The 16,082-nt window shown below is 31.1% G+C and overlaps 1 non-coding gene across 3 annotated transcripts; it reads right to left on the bottom strand.

The window, feature by feature from the left end:
* Positions 1-678: 678 nt before the first annotated feature.
* LOC118050666 (uncharacterized) lies at positions 679-9,001 on the bottom strand. 3 transcript variants are annotated; one of them, XR_012168668.1, is made up of 5 exons: positions 8,857-8,987; positions 8,507-8,656; positions 8,328-8,404; positions 1,261-1,428; positions 679-733 (listed from the first exon to the last, which is right to left on the bottom strand). It is a non-coding gene; the product is annotated as an uncharacterized protein (transcript). The 3 variants fall into 3 exon arrangements; XR_004687904.2 differs by lacking the exon at positions 8,507-8,656 and having other exon boundaries at positions 8,857-9,001; XR_012168667.1 differs by lacking the exon at positions 8,857-8,987 and having other exon boundaries at positions 8,507-8,720.
* Between the last annotated feature and the right edge of the window lie 7,081 nt (positions 9,002-16,082).

Genomic DNA, 16,082 nt, shown 5'->3' with positions numbered 1-16,082 from the left:
TTTTATTCAACCAGAGAAAAACGGAAGTGAAAAAAACGTAGAATATCAGATTAATCGTTGGAAGTACCCCCGTCGATGCCAACTTTTCTCTTCTCTTTCAAGTCAACCTTGTTGCCTACTAAGAACATTATCAGATTCGGATTTCTGATACGGCACAGCACAGCATAAATTTGCTAAATACAAAAATCTCACTACAATTCTCAGTTCTATTCTAATTAATAGCACCAAAGGACTTCCACTTGGACCGTTTCACGTAAACCCTTGTCCGGATCAAAAACCAAATGGTCTAAACCAAAGATGGCCTACTTAAAAATGCGTATAACTTTGTAAATACATGGTAAGATTGAAAAGGCTGAAAACGTAAATTGATGATAAACATCTAAGCAGCAAGTGGTTTTCTTTGTATCCTGGGGAACATAAAACATAGGCTGTAGCATGTTATGCTGATGAAACGATAGATTGGTGCTGGGGTCCATCATAAGAAGATCTATTTCGGTTCCACAGCATTTTAACTTATGGTAAGCAGCTTGAGAGATTGTTGTAGAAGAATGAGAGTAGAAAATGGTGTAGATTTCGGAAAAAAATCATGGAAGGTAGATGCTTGAGTCTCAGCCCCACATATTTTTGATTTTATTGAATGGTATATTACTCGTTTCATTGTAGAAGAAAAAAGCAGCCAGTTACCTTGTCTCTGCAGTTCAATAACCCACTTCTTAGCTCGTTCAAATGAATCCTGGAGATAAAACATGTTTCTATCAAGAGGAGAACAAGTCTATACTACAAAATGATTTCTAAGAAAACTAAAAATCTTAGTTGAAATACATCATAGGCATGAAGCAAGACCCAGCTAATAAATTCACAGAATATTTGAGATGAAAAAAATATGAAATGGAACCAACATTTGTACAGATAGGCCAATCATCAATGTCCGACCAAAAAAGACAATCCTTAAAGTTTATATTTTCATAATTTATCGAACCTGAGGAGATGTTTCTTGCTGCTGTTTCTACAATGTTCATGCAATTGGTGACAAGTTTCGTCACAGGTTATATAAAACTAATTCAAAGACACGCATACGAGGGCTATTCAAGTTATTAGGGTTAAGCTAAATCATGAATTAATTAATACCGAATTACAATAATGAATCCTTTTACACAACTTTATTCGAGACACACAAGAACATACGTACATGTAAACAAGTAAAAGCTAATAATTAATATACTAAAGAATAGAAGAATTAGATGGTTGATAAAAATCTACCATGCTTGTGATATCGTATACCACAACGGCCGCAGCTGCACCGCGATAGTACATTGGTGCCAAGCTATGGTACCGTTCCTGCCCAGCTGTGTCCCATATATCAAACTTAATAGTTGCCTCATTCAACGACAAAACTTGAGTGAAAAAGGCCGCTCCAATTGTTGATTCCTAAATATTTACAATCATGTTAGCTAGAGACCATTAATCAACTTCTGAGGAATTTAAAATACCAGCATCGATCGGATTGTGTGGATTTGAACGAAAAAGAAAAAACTTAACGTAAACTTCGTAATGTAGGAATCACAACCGATGCCAACATTATAGCATTATTTCCAATACCAAGATCTATATTATACACACACACATATCGATGAAGAATGAAATTTTGAGTTTCCCACAAAACCCATCAAATTGGATCTAAGTTTTCAATAGTGCGTAATAAAATAATGTCCTTTGATAGAGGCTCACTGACATTCTAATCCAGACACAAACACAACCAACAACCAAGAAAACAAATGGATAAAAAGACATAGTATTTGACTAAAATAGGGTGATCTAGTAAGAACTTCTAAATTGGGTTTTATTTTTGAAAAATAAAGTCTAACAAGATCTCTCTCTAAAAGGTTTACTAATTTTTTAAAATACACATGAAACCGATCTTAACAAAGGAAAAAAAAAATCAAAATTCCTAAAAAAAAAACAAGCAAAAAATATAAAAATAACACAATCCACAAAAAAATCAAGGAAAGACAACCAAAATAACTCAAAAAACATATATAAGGTTTTGTTTGAGGGTCTATTAGAGTTCAAATAGTTACAACAAACTAGGCCTCCTATAGAATTAGCTCAAATGATATTCGACCTATAAAATTAGGCCTTTTATAGGTCACATACCTCCAAACTACTAGTGCTTTACTAATGTTCCAAAATCTTTAACAGTGAATTCAATAAGTAAAAATACTTACAAAGCTCCTTGTGAGCATATAAAAGCAATTGAATGCCTTACCTTATCCATCACATGTAGCCCTATGTTAGCACCATACCCTTTACTATATATCATGTGCAAATAACTTATTTTTAGAGAGTTTGAAGGGTAAGTTTATGTAGTAGAAAGTAAGAGGGAACATCGTTATTCTCATAATTCCTATAAAAATCACTGTTGTTATTATGAAATATGATTTCCAAATAGAAGTTTAAATGTGATAACAGAAGACTCATGACATAACAACCACATCAATAGAAGGAATCACCATCATCACCATCCAATGCAACTATAATGTTTTAAGCTTTCCAAATTCTACAAACCATTCATGAATTACATCATACATAATGTTTAATAATTAAGATAAAAGATTGAAAACTATGAGTATTCTAGCTTACCATCAAGCTTGATGAACAAATCTATTTATCATAGTCAATCATTCCATTTATTCATTCTTATCTATAAATGATACCTTTTATAACGAGTTTTGATTCTATAAATTGGTTTAGTTCGGGAGAAGAAGAGAAAGATATTACCAAACGTGAAAAAAAAAAATTGCAAGTTTAATCATCTTAATTTATTAGATGTTCATATAAACTTCAAACATTTATGTTTTTGAAATGCTGTAGTGCCATAAGAAAACACTTAGTCATAAACTCTCTCTCTCTCTCTCCCTCTCAAGGCTATAGTAAATTGGTCCCACACTTCATTTCACATGAAAACCAATCATTTGACATTTAGATTCTTAAAGAATCTTGTCATTATATGAATGGTTTTTGTAACAAATGGTAATACCCAATTTACATGAAATAAGACAAACCTTTATACTTACTATAGTTTATTTAAAATATTCATTTCTTATTGATATTTCATTTCGTTAAAAGAGAAATATCAAAACTGTTAATTGTTTTTCATTATATATATATCAACACTACAACCGTGAACAAAATGTGATTAAGATGAAATGATAGATACCCAAGACTGTCTTTATTGTTTTTCTTTTTGGCGTATTTATTAATTTATTATTGAATGATCATATGATACTACTCATCTGATCTCATTAATAATTGTTTTTATATAAACTTTCAAGAGATTTTGATTTAAAGAAGAAGTATCAAAACAAGACACCAAACTTATAGATGAGTCCTTCTTGGGTTGGTCAAGCATCTCTTTTTACTAGCAACAATATTTTTATAATCACCCTAATCAATTGCTTCAAGTATAGTATGAGTCACTCAAATAGAACCAATCTTTACCCAACTTTATTTATCATAAGATTTTCCTACCAACCACTTTTTTGATAACATGAAAAAACTAAAAAGTTATCCATTTTGATAAGTGAGGGCCAAAAAGCTCAATATGAACTAAGCGCGTTATATCAAGACAATAGATGAAGTACTTACTTTTAAGAGAGCTGAATATAAATCATGCAGTAAAATCTCCCCTATCAGCTATACATATATCCAAGTCCATTATTACTAGTCGAGTAATCCATTTACACCTTTTTAGCCAAATGACCTAGGAACCTCAAACACCCTTTTTTATTTTACCTAGTGATCCAATTCAAGAACTTAAATGTTCATCCTCTCTTGCCTAGACATCAAGCATTATAACCTAAACATCTCTTTTTTACTTCTTTGGTCTTCTAGCCTAAGAACCTCAAGCATAAATTTTTTCCTCACTTAGTCATCCAACCTTGGAATCTTTGGTGTTTATTGAGAAATGATTTTTTATGAACCATATTCATTTAGAACCAATAATCATATTCATCCAAGCATCACGCTTTTTTAATGATCACATTCCTCTAGAAATCATATTTTTCTAAGCATCATATTTTTTTTAATAATCATTTTTCTTTAAGAATCCTGGTCTTTATGGACTTTGTTACTTTATGAACCTATGATCACTTTTTTAGGTATAAAGACATTCTCCTTTTGGTTATGAAGAAATCATTCTACCTAGGTAAAATGCTATATCCCTTTGGGTATAAGAGATTACCTTACCTGGATATAAAGGCATCGACCTTTCAATCATGAGTAAACTATCTTTCCTAGATATAAAGGCTATCTCCCCTGGTAAAAGGTCTTATCTAGGTACAAAACATTCATTATTAGGTCATAAGAAAACCATCTTGCTCAAGTATAAAGGTTATATCTCACTAAATATAAGGGGATATCTTGACTAAGTTTAAATACATTCACCTTTAGGTTATGAAAAAACTATTTTTGCTCAAGTATAAAGACTATATTTCCCTTGATATAATGAGCCATCTTTCCCATGTATAATGTCGTTCTCCCTCTAAGCATAGAAAAACCATTATATCCATGTATAAAAAGCTATTTTTCCCCTATAATAATAGGCCACCTTCCCAGGTATAAAGGCATTTACCTTGCTTAAGTAAAATTAAGGCAATCTCTCTTTGATCATGAAAAAACCACCTTGTCTAGGTATATTAAGGTTAAAGTCTAAACTCCTTCTAGATATAAATGGAAACCTTGCCTAGGTATAAATGAAATCATCCTCCAGTGATGGGAAAACCACCTTACGTAGCCTTTCTTTCAAAATTTCCTTTTAGTAACCACACATTACTCGTTAGTGGATTAATCATTCAGATAGTTAGACTTATCTCCAATCTCTAATTAGTTTAGATTGACCATGCATTTCTATAAACAAACCTCACATCCCCTATCAATGAACTAGCCACACATCCTCTCTTAATGGACTAGTTGTATATCCACCTATTTGGATTGATCATCCATCACTCACTATAAGACATAATAATGTGTCTCTTCTTAATAAGGTTTTGCTAGACATTCCCTTATAATGGACTGGTTATTTAGGCAACTAGACCTATCCTTAATCCCCTCTCAACATTTTGGCATGCTTTTCTCTTGAACCAACTTTGGAGTTCTATCTTGGTAGACCAGCCATTAGCCCCCTCTTAGTAGAACCAACCCACTAGCCCCACTTTTTAGACTTTTTGCAAATCTTATACCTTAATGAAACTTGAAAACATGTCTCTTCTCAATAGAGCTTAGCCCACATATTTCTCTTTTATAAGCTAGTTGTCTAAGTAGTTAGCCTTGTGTCCATCTTTTCTTGATGGATTGGTTATATGTCCCTTTTGTTGGACTAGGCCATGTATATATTTTTAGTTAACTAGCTTCATGTACCCTTTTTTATGGGATAGAATAACATGTTTCTTCATATCATGGTTTGATTGTGCATTCCCTCATGGTGGACTAGTAGTCCAGGCAAGTGGACTTGTTGTCTATCCCTCATGGTGGACTAGTAGTCCAGGCAAGTGGACTTGTTGTCTATCCCTCATTGGTGGATTGGCTACTGCTCAACACCTCTTAATGAACTAGCCATAAGTCCCTACCTCTCTAAATTGACCTTGTCCTCTTTGTTAGACCAGCCACATATCCTCATATAAAACTAGTCATGCATCCCTTCTTTAACAAGCTAACAATGCATCCTTTTTTAGGTGTTACACTTTTAACCATGAACCATGACTACCATAAATATTAGTGTGTTTGGATGGACAAGTAACACATTTTTTAGATGGAGAACATATATTGGTTAGTTGTGTCCTTAATTTACCAATAATAATACTTGCCATTAATGTCATCGTATGTCTAGAATATATGACATCCTCTAGCTATACGATTACTTATCATAGAAGAAAAAACTTATACTTTTAAGATCAATTTTATAGTAGCTGCATTTTATCTTTCAACGATCTTACCCAAAACCAATCTATATGAGCTCAAGTCTACATAAAAGACCATAAGACTTGAGGGATCCAAATTCAATTATTAAAATTAAATGACCCTAAATCTAACAGTTACCTTGGATGCACTATTTTTTTCCCAAACTTGGTCTACTTGCCACCAACTACAGAGACAAAATATACATTCATTAAATAAAGTGATATGTTTTTGGTAACACATCTCTTAGGGATTGATTTTGTTATTATTATTAATTATACATAGCCTAAAAAACACAGAACTAAGACAACTTTTACAATATCTTGTTGTCACTCTATACCTTTGTCTTTAAATAGCCAAAACTATAGATGATAAGTGCATTAACTATCATACCCTTACATAAATACATCTATGTGGATTCAAGGTTATATAAGTAACCTTGAACTCTAAGGCAAATAATTATCTCTTCAACCATTTTTTTTGTTATGAAAAAAACTATATTTTCTTCTTCTTCTTCTTCTTCTTCTTCTTCTTCTTCTAAGCTTTGTAACACATATTACATAACTTTCTGAGGCTTTTTTCTCTAATATAGGGTAACTTAAACATCAAAGAGTCTTCTAAACCTATAAAAAAACTTGTTTTGGATGTGTTCTAGCTGCCCAAACTCATCATTTTGGCAATCTTTTAGCATTGCAAAACTACTATATTATTGACTTGTGCTGTGTTATGGGCCAGATTAATTTTCTTAACATAAAAGAGAATGATTAGGCATTACTAATACTCTTTTAAGAAGGATTTTTTTTTTTCTTATCATGAATACATAATCTGATGCACACTGGAACATACCATTTTTAAATATTGAGATAGGTGATATATTGAATGAAATTTTTTAAATAACCACATAACAAATATATTAGATGAAACTGATAAATTCCATAAAAAGCATATCAAAACAAATCAAGAAGCCCAATTCTTAATCAATAAAATATTGAAGGTCAAAATTAAAAGAAAATATTCAATTTTATATATATAAAAAAGAAAAAAAAACTCAAGTAAAAAAAAACCCATGACCTAGGTCATGCGAATATGATAAATCCTATAGAAAGCAAATTAAAAAAAAATTTGAAGTCAAAATTCCTCACCAACCCAATGTTGAAGGAAAAATTAGAAAAAAAAAAAGAAACATAAAAAAATAATAGGAAAAAAAATATGAGTCAACATCGGGTTAGAATGTTAAACTTGCGACTTGGGACAGATCATGAAATCTGCAACTCAGGTTGTAAGAATGATATAAGCTTATAGAAAGAAAATCTAAAAGAATCACGAAGCTCAATTCTCAATTAATCCAACATTGAAGGATGAATTTGAAAAAAAAACATAAAAGAAATTACAAAAATTAAAAAAAGAAAAAAGATCCATGTCAATTTAAGCTAACTTTTCAAACATATGACTTGGGTCACAACACTAAGATAACCCATAAAAAGAAAAATAAATAAAAAATCATAAAACCAATTCTAAAACAACCTGGTGTTGAAAGATGGAGTTCAAAAATTCAATGAAGAAAAAGGACTTAAAAACAACAACTTAAGTCAACATGAATTAACGTGTCAAACCTACAATCCAGGTTCTGACACTAAGATAACTTCATAAAAAGAAAACTGAAAAAAATACAAAGCCTAATTTTTAACCAATCAATGTTAAATAATAATAATAATAAAAAATAAAGACCAAAGTTAACATCCAAAAATAAATGATAATCCACTTTGCTTATTTTGAAAGAGCGAGGCAAGAAAACTGAGAAGAGAGCAGAGAGAAAAAAGAGAGAAAGAATAAAGAAAAGAAGAATGGGTCATTCAAGTCAAACTAGAGCTCCTTATCATGCACATTGCCTTGAAAGGAGAAGGAGCACACCAAGGTGTATCAAATGGTACAAAAGGAGGGTCGCCATAGGTTATGCCTTTGGCCGCTGCATGTACGGTAAAGGGATTAGCCCTTCTAATATTTTGGTGTATGTGTTACACACGCTAATACTTTCTACCTTTTATTTAATTTAGTTTCTAAACATTTATTTCAGTTTCAAAACTGGTCTTTACATTAATTTGAGCATGAGAATTGTTTCCCTTATACACATGAAGCCACAAAAGAAAACCATCAAGTCCAATAGTAAATTAACTTGATTTAAAAGGATAAAATTGAAAAAAAAACTTGAGTGACAAAAAAAACATTATTACAATTCAAAATATTTTATCTGTGCATCTATAAGGAAACCCCTAAATGTTTTTCTTTTTTTTTAATAATCTATGTGAGGTTTTGAGCATCATCATTGGTATTCATGTGTGTGTCCATACTATTAATTAAAAACATTATAAAAGTACCTGGAACTCCAAAAAATTGCCCCTTGACAAACCTCAGTACCAAACTTGTCTTCCCGTCCCATGTCCCCGAGGAGCACCTGTAAAACAACTTTTAATGATCAAGTCTACACCTATATCTGCAGTAAAAACCTGTCAATTAATTAAAAGACTAAATTGTAAGAGCTTCCTTCACTTTCAACCTCTACCCTTTGTTGAATTTCAGTTCAACAATTTTCTTGCTTCATTAATAATTAATCGATTCATCTCAAAAGATGTTTCGTTCCTGTACTTTCAACATCCTAAACGAAGGCTTATCATATTCACCAGAGGAGAGCATGCACGTGAAGTATCTATACATGGAAAGATAAAACTATATGTAATCGCATAATAAATCCTACGGAAAAATACATAAGATTAATCTTTTTTCTCAAGAAAATAAATTAATTATACGTGTGGTGTTACATGTTAATCAAAGCAAACGATCAATGATATCTTTCGTTTTTCCATTTCATTAAAAAAAGAAAAAAAAGAAAAGGGCAAGACATACCACCAGCTTGGCCTGTATGTTATTGCTTCCTGTCCTTGCCATTGCCGACCGATGAAGAAATCTCAGAGAGAGAGAGAGAGAGAGAGAGAGAGAGAGAGCGATTTAGATCGGGAGAGAGATTGATTTCTGAGTTTGAAAGCGAAATGCCAACTATGTTCTGAATATCAGATGAGTGCCTAGAAAAAACGCACAGGAAAATGCTAAAAACAGAGCTATAATTGCTGTTTCCACGAATACGAAGGTGGGCATAAGTATGACTAGTGAAGAAAAATATGACTGGTGATAGTGTTTTGATCGCTGAATGGTAGCTTTGTTTGACTGGTTGGTTTCTGGGTCTTAGCGGTTGGATTTTGCGTGTTCCCTTTTTCCTCCCACCTCGTTGGCATCATAATAGAGTTAATTGTAATATAAACTTAGTCCCTATAGTTTTGAAAAAAAATAATTAATTAGTTCTAATAGTTTCAAGACTTAGTATTTAATCTATATCTTTATATTCATTTATAACTTAATCCCTTCCATTCATTTCATGCTTCTTTTTTTATTTTTAAAAATTAAATAGGTAAAATAGATAGGATGGAAAGTTTGACGAGAAAAAAAAAGCATAAGGATGCTCCACATTTGTCAAAGAAATATTTAATTATTTTTAATTTACAAGGATTACTTAATTTATTTTGATAAATTGTAAGTACTAATTTATAATGAACTATCCAAAATATTAACATTTTTATAGGAATGATAATTACACGATAAGTCAAGTTTTTATATGATTTAACTAGAAGATAGATAAAGTCTGTTTCGTTTTAACTTGAGTAAGATACGGAAATATGTTAGAGGTTCATTTCACTCCATCAACATTAATTTTATAACTTTTGTTTTAAATGTTTTGGAGTTCTAATTTTATTTTTGAACTTAATGTATTTATTTTTATCTTATTATTCATGAAGATTTTATGGTTTATACATGAATTTGAAATTCATTTATGTTTATGATTCATAAATAGAAATATAATTTATTTTTAAAAAAATTAATTTAAAAAATAAAAAAGTTCTTGTTGGGCACCATCAGGTAAAGAAAGTTTCAATCAAAATCCGATCATGTTGTAAGCAAAATGAGGTGATAAATTTAAATATTTCAAATTAAAATCAACTAGAGTAAAATCCAATGATTAATATAAGCTTATTGAATATGCTTGTAATTACTCGTTAATTTTAACAACTAAAATAATTCCTTTTTTATGTTTCTTTTAAAATGATAAGAAAAAGAAAACAAAAACTACATAAAAAAAGCTATATTTTAAAGTTAGAAAAGAGTTGTATAACTATTGGTCCTAAATATAATACAAACAACAGAAAATAGTGAAACAAAATTTTTCAGAGCTCTCTAAAGATCTTGCTAGACAAATTTAGAGTTGTTTAAGGATTTATTATCTAAAGATTTAATATTCTTTGGCTTTGAAAATTTCTGGTTAAAGGTTGGGTTGTTGCAAATCACAACGTTAATTATTTAGTCTTTAGGAAAGAGAAATTGTTATGCCAAGTGCTAGTTCTCTATTTTGTGACTTACATAGTTTTTCTGTCTAACAGAAAACCCATATTAAATAGAGGCAAACTTACTATTTTATGGAAAAATATAAAAAACCATATAAATTGGTTAACAATATCAATTTATCCCTTGAATAATATCCATATATTAATTCACAATAATTTTAGAAATTAACTCAATCAAGTCTGGTTTTTCTAGGTCTAGAAATATAATTCTTTTATATTTATATTCTAGTCCTTAATTTCTAAATATATTTTAATCAAGTTATACTTAATTAAATCTTCGTAGTTTAATTTAACTGACTAATGTTTCTTAATATCTCTTGACTTATTAGGTTCCTAATATGTTAGCTCAATTATAAATTATAATATAATAATATAAATTAAACAAATTAAATAATTTATTTATTATAATTCAACAATTGAGATTAAGATCAAGTGCATTGTCTTGCAACGTATCATAATCTCCAAAAATAATTAGAAAAGTAATTAGTGGTTTGACTTAAATCTCTTAATGACCGATGTCTCAGTGTAATTAATTCCTTCCATTAATAATATTTTGATTTAACATTAAAATAATGAAGTATGTATGTCTGCCATGTTAAATCATGTTTGTTCTCTATTAAATAGTCATTGATTGTTTGAATAAGATTTAAACTCTTTTGAAAATTTCATTTCACATTGTCCAAATGATTCTCAGTCAACTATTTGAAAAAAACAAAATGAATGTATACTTTTTCTCTAAGTCACACGGCCTCTCGACTTGCTCGATACGTATCATCAAGATGAAATCAGTGCCTAGGCTTGCCGATGGCAGGACTCTATATTCGGAATTTCGCCATAAACTTAAGTATCATTCTCTATGTCGAGTACCAATCATGCTTCCATCACACAAATCCTCAACGTTAACACAATGCCCCTTTAAGCTCTCCGTTTTTTCGGCATACATATATACCTCGTGCTTGCGTGTGCTTAAGATAATATCCTCATCTCAAAGATTATCTTCTGTCCGACGCACCTACTTTCTCACTTATTACAGTCACGGGTAACATCTTCACTTTTATATAAATTCAATATAAAAGTATCTTAGTGATCTTGAGGTTAAGATCAACAAGAATATAATCTTCTCCTGAATACACACATCATTAGTTATATGTTTCATGATAACGCATCATCCATGGTAGCCTATTTCATACTGCCATCTTATATGTGTGGCATATTCTGGTGACCAGAACCCTTCGTTCAATAGATGAAATTCTATGTACGAATTTCCATACGGGTTAGCTTCAGTGTTACATATTTTTATAACAAGCACTTACAACATTATTAGTTTTATGTCACTGTTTACTTGTATATCTTAGCTTGGAAGTATTCGTAGAAAACTACTTCATTCATTCCACCAAGTTAATACGGTTCCCAATATCCTGCTCTCTTCTTCATTAACTCTCAATGATCGCGCCATCATCCTTCGTAGTCCTGAACAATAATATAATAGCATGTTTACTATTTTTTTAAGGCGGACTAAAGGATCTCATAGTCAGTTCCGCTTCGTATCAATAAATACTTGGCTACCCTGCCCATAGACGAATATTAAAGAGCAAATCGATAATGAATATTTTAAAAACAATGCTTTGATGCAATAGGATCCTATAAACAACAACTTATAATTTTCTTTGCATTTTGTGCCATGAACCCTTTATCTTTACTCTAGATTTATAAATCAAGTAATTAGATTCATTGACGCGCGTGAACACGGTATACTATTATCGCCTCTTATGATGAGACATAGTTGAAAAGCGATCCTATCTTCTCGGTAAGATCTAAGTAATCCACGAGCTACAGTTATTAATAACCAATAAATATGTATTACCTCGTCTGTATGTCATACCGAATACACTCGTCCCTGAAATAATACTATAATTAATGGCATGGAGTGTATCCGCTCTCCGTGTCCAAACTTACCGCGTGGGCTCTGTAATTTGAGTCAAACACTGCAATCTGTTCGCATTCTGTAATCAACAAATTGGTACAAAACATATTAAATCCCACCTGTCTTGTTTACATCTCGTATAGTCCTACAGACCTAAAATAGACATACCAGCCAACAATTTATTGATACTTTAAAACTAGTTGGAACAAAAGAATCATAACAAAACTAAATATACCTTGTGACTTGACAGGTACAATTTTAAATGTTTATATTTATGTTTATGGTGATTTTTATGTTTTCATTTAGAAAAACCTAATCGTGTCCCGGCCTTATACTAGAACCTCTGAACTGCCCAGCATTAGTCGCTATGATTACGGCCATCAGTTTTTCTTAAAACTAACTGTGGCGACTTCTTTTTTTTCTTATTTGTATTATCCCATCAATACTAATGCATCAACTCTTATCAATGATGCTATGCCCTTATTATAGATGAAAACTATCATATGGTCTTTAATTGAGAAATGTAAAATGACTAAGGAATTCAAATGATTCTTTTTAAATATTTATTTTCTTTTACTGCCTTGTGAAACCTTTTAGAATTAGACTAAGTTAGTAAAAGTATTAAGAGAACAAAAAATGAAAACAAAAGTCCGTGACAAGGATCAGAAAACTTTTTATGATCTTAATTTCAGGATTTCTTTTGTTTTTTTTTTCTTTGTAATGGAGGGTGATACTTCCCGTGCATCCTACAGGCATTGAGAGCTCATTTACAGACTCCAATGATATTTATAAAGCTTAAACATCTTTTTATGCAGGGACTAGCCCGATCCGACGCCATAATCACGAAAGCTTGAAACAAGAAACACCAATTTTAAACACTGTTTCTAATATAGCTTTATATACCATTGTAACTACACTTCTTAAAATCTCTATACTTCAAAGCTAGAACCCCATTGAACGGAGATATTTTTTGTTGAGAGAACTAGGCACCATCATAAGTGTTATCGCACCAAGGAAAAAAAAGGCTCATTCTGTAGCGAACATATATGCAGAGTAATCCTGACCTCTCAGATTAAGATAAAACTAGGTTATAGTTTTGACTGAACTAAGACGAACCTATATTTATATCCAAGATATTTTAAAAGACCTTGCCAAGCTCTATAAATAAATGGCCTCACACAAGTGTATCTTGAAAAGTTTATGTACAACATTCTCAATAAAAGGATAGGTATAATATCGTGACAGCAAATCAAATTAAGCTCTAGCGTCACGAGGTTTGGTCTGGAAAAATAAAGATTAGTTAGGAAAATGATATACATTGTCATGAAAAGTCTTTACAAAACAATACTACCTTTTAGTATTCTGACTCTCATCCTTCTACGTTGCATTACTAAGAGTGGCAAAACTTTAACCAATTAAGATGCACTCTATATATATATTTCTCTCATAAAAGGGGGGGGTCCAAGCTGAAAATTGGATTAATGCTCAAAGCAACTTGAATACAATGGGTATAAATCTTCAAAAACTACCTATAATAAGAAAGAACATATGAATGACTATGACAAGATATGTAGTCATAAGTCTTTATCGACACTCCTTATCATCAGTCTATTAAAACCACACATTTTAGTTCACACAATTTTAGAAAGTAATCTAACAACCAATACATATTTCTACTAACAAATGTAAGCTAGTGGTGTTTGGCGTATAGGTCTCCAGTCATACGGTAATTTACATACTTTGATATAACAGTAAGCTAGTAGTAAAAAGGCGCAGAAAACTAAGGATTTTTTTTGCACAAAAACAGCCATAACCTAGACTTCATGAATAAATACGTAGTTTATGGGGATACTATAATTAATGGTTGTTTTTATAATTTTTTTACTATTTTATAAACAAATGTTTATATTCCAAAAACTCTTGTGCATATAAAATTAAATGAACCCAAAGTTTCCATAGCTAATTAAAGTCACTTCAAGTAGTATGTAAAGAGTACAAAGTAAGCGCGTTATCGAACCTTAACCAATGAATCTTAGGAGGCCTTTCATATAATCCTTCTATTGTTGGAAAACTAGACCCTAAAATAAAGTTCATTGCTAGCTAGACAACACTCTGTCAAAGACACTACATCATATTGGCTAGTCAGACTGCGTTCGTAGATCAAACTAGAAATCCGTTGGGTTATTTGAATTAAATTGATGCTAAATGTTTTTTAAAGGGAGATAATAGGACCTAATATAAGATGTGCTCGCCCACTCAATTGTCATGGTGGTTAGATGGGTAAGATCGAAAGAGTTTTCAATATCGCTCATCTGCCATAATCCATTCACTAGTTTTAATCAGCCTTCGTCTATACTCTGCTCACACACCATGAGAGGTTTACACAAATGCTGCAATACAAATATATAGGATACACTTGAGGCATGATAACAGCAATATAACTTCGATTAACATTTTTGAATGCATAACTAGCAAAGTTACTCCAAATAATGGGTGAGAAACTCTTTTTCCCTATAGAGAAGTTTTGGATTAATTGAGGAGCCTAATCGGTATCATAAGATCCTCCCTACCCCACTTGAGCTCTAAACAACTCTCTATGAACAGGCAAAGTGAAAGGATCCAAAGTGTGATCCTAGAAAGTTAAGAATCCAAATGGATGTTAAGGTAAACCATGATATTTGAAAGTAAAAGCATCATTGACAAGAGATGGATATTTAGAGAGGTTTCTGTTTTACAAACAAAATGAAAATAAATAAAATAAAAGTGTAAAGGCTAATAAATTGAATGAGACTTTAGCTTTCCTAACCTTGGGTTTTAAAATGAAAATATAAAGATATGTTTCTTCGATCTCATGGTAAATTTAAGTGAGCTCATTAGAGGGTAAGAGATGAATACAATAATTAAAAGAGATGCTGTAGTGATTAACAATGAATAATGATGAGAAGTGAGAAAAGATATAATGAATGCTACTCTTAATAAGAGTTAGAATGTGAAAAGTATCAAACTTTAACGGATAAAAAAAAATTAAATAACCATTGTGTCTTAGAATAGAGAAAAATTAGTGATGATAGGTTAATTCTTTTTTTTTTTTTTTTTATATACATAACTCTAACATGTAAATGTAGATAATTATTTGGATTTGAAAAGAGAGAATTCGAGCTATACCTAAAACTAGTTCGTGGCATTGGACGAAGCTCATGGTAAGTATCGAATCAATAATCTTTAGCTTTAATTAAACAAGGGGAGCGTATCCCAACTAAAGGACTAATCTCATGGAAACAAAAAAGAACATTAGAGATGTTTGAGCATAAAGTGTTTGGTTGAAAAAGATAAGAGTATAAGAGCATAAAAGAAAAAACAACAGAGGACGAGACGCGATCCTGAATAACAAAACAATCAATTATAACTCAACTTAAACTTTTAACTACACTAAAACCATAACTCTTTCAAGCTTCAAAAAAATACTAAAACTTTAGGCTATAATGTATAGTTATGACCTTATAGGCCGTAAGAAATAGTTTTATAGATTATGACTATAAGTAACTAGTAGGTATAGAGTTTTTTATTATTCTGACATATAAGTAAGTAGTGCTTGAGGTATAGAGTTGTTTCATTGTTCTGTTTTTATTTGTTGTTCAACTAGACTATTCAAGGCAATCCACATTGCAAATCATGTGTAGAAACATTTTAATTCATATGTATAATCCTAGAGTAAAATCTAAAATCTTATTTTATAAGTGTATTTGTGTAATGTTAGT

This window comes from Populus alba, chromosome 18, assembly GCF_005239225.2.
Source record: "Populus alba chromosome 18, ASM523922v2, whole genome shotgun sequence".
Taxonomy (NCBI): Eukaryota; Viridiplantae; Streptophyta; class Magnoliopsida; order Malpighiales; family Salicaceae; genus Populus; species Populus alba.
The sequence above is the reverse complement of the archived record's forward strand: the minus strand, read 5'-3'. Positions and strand labels throughout refer to the sequence as shown.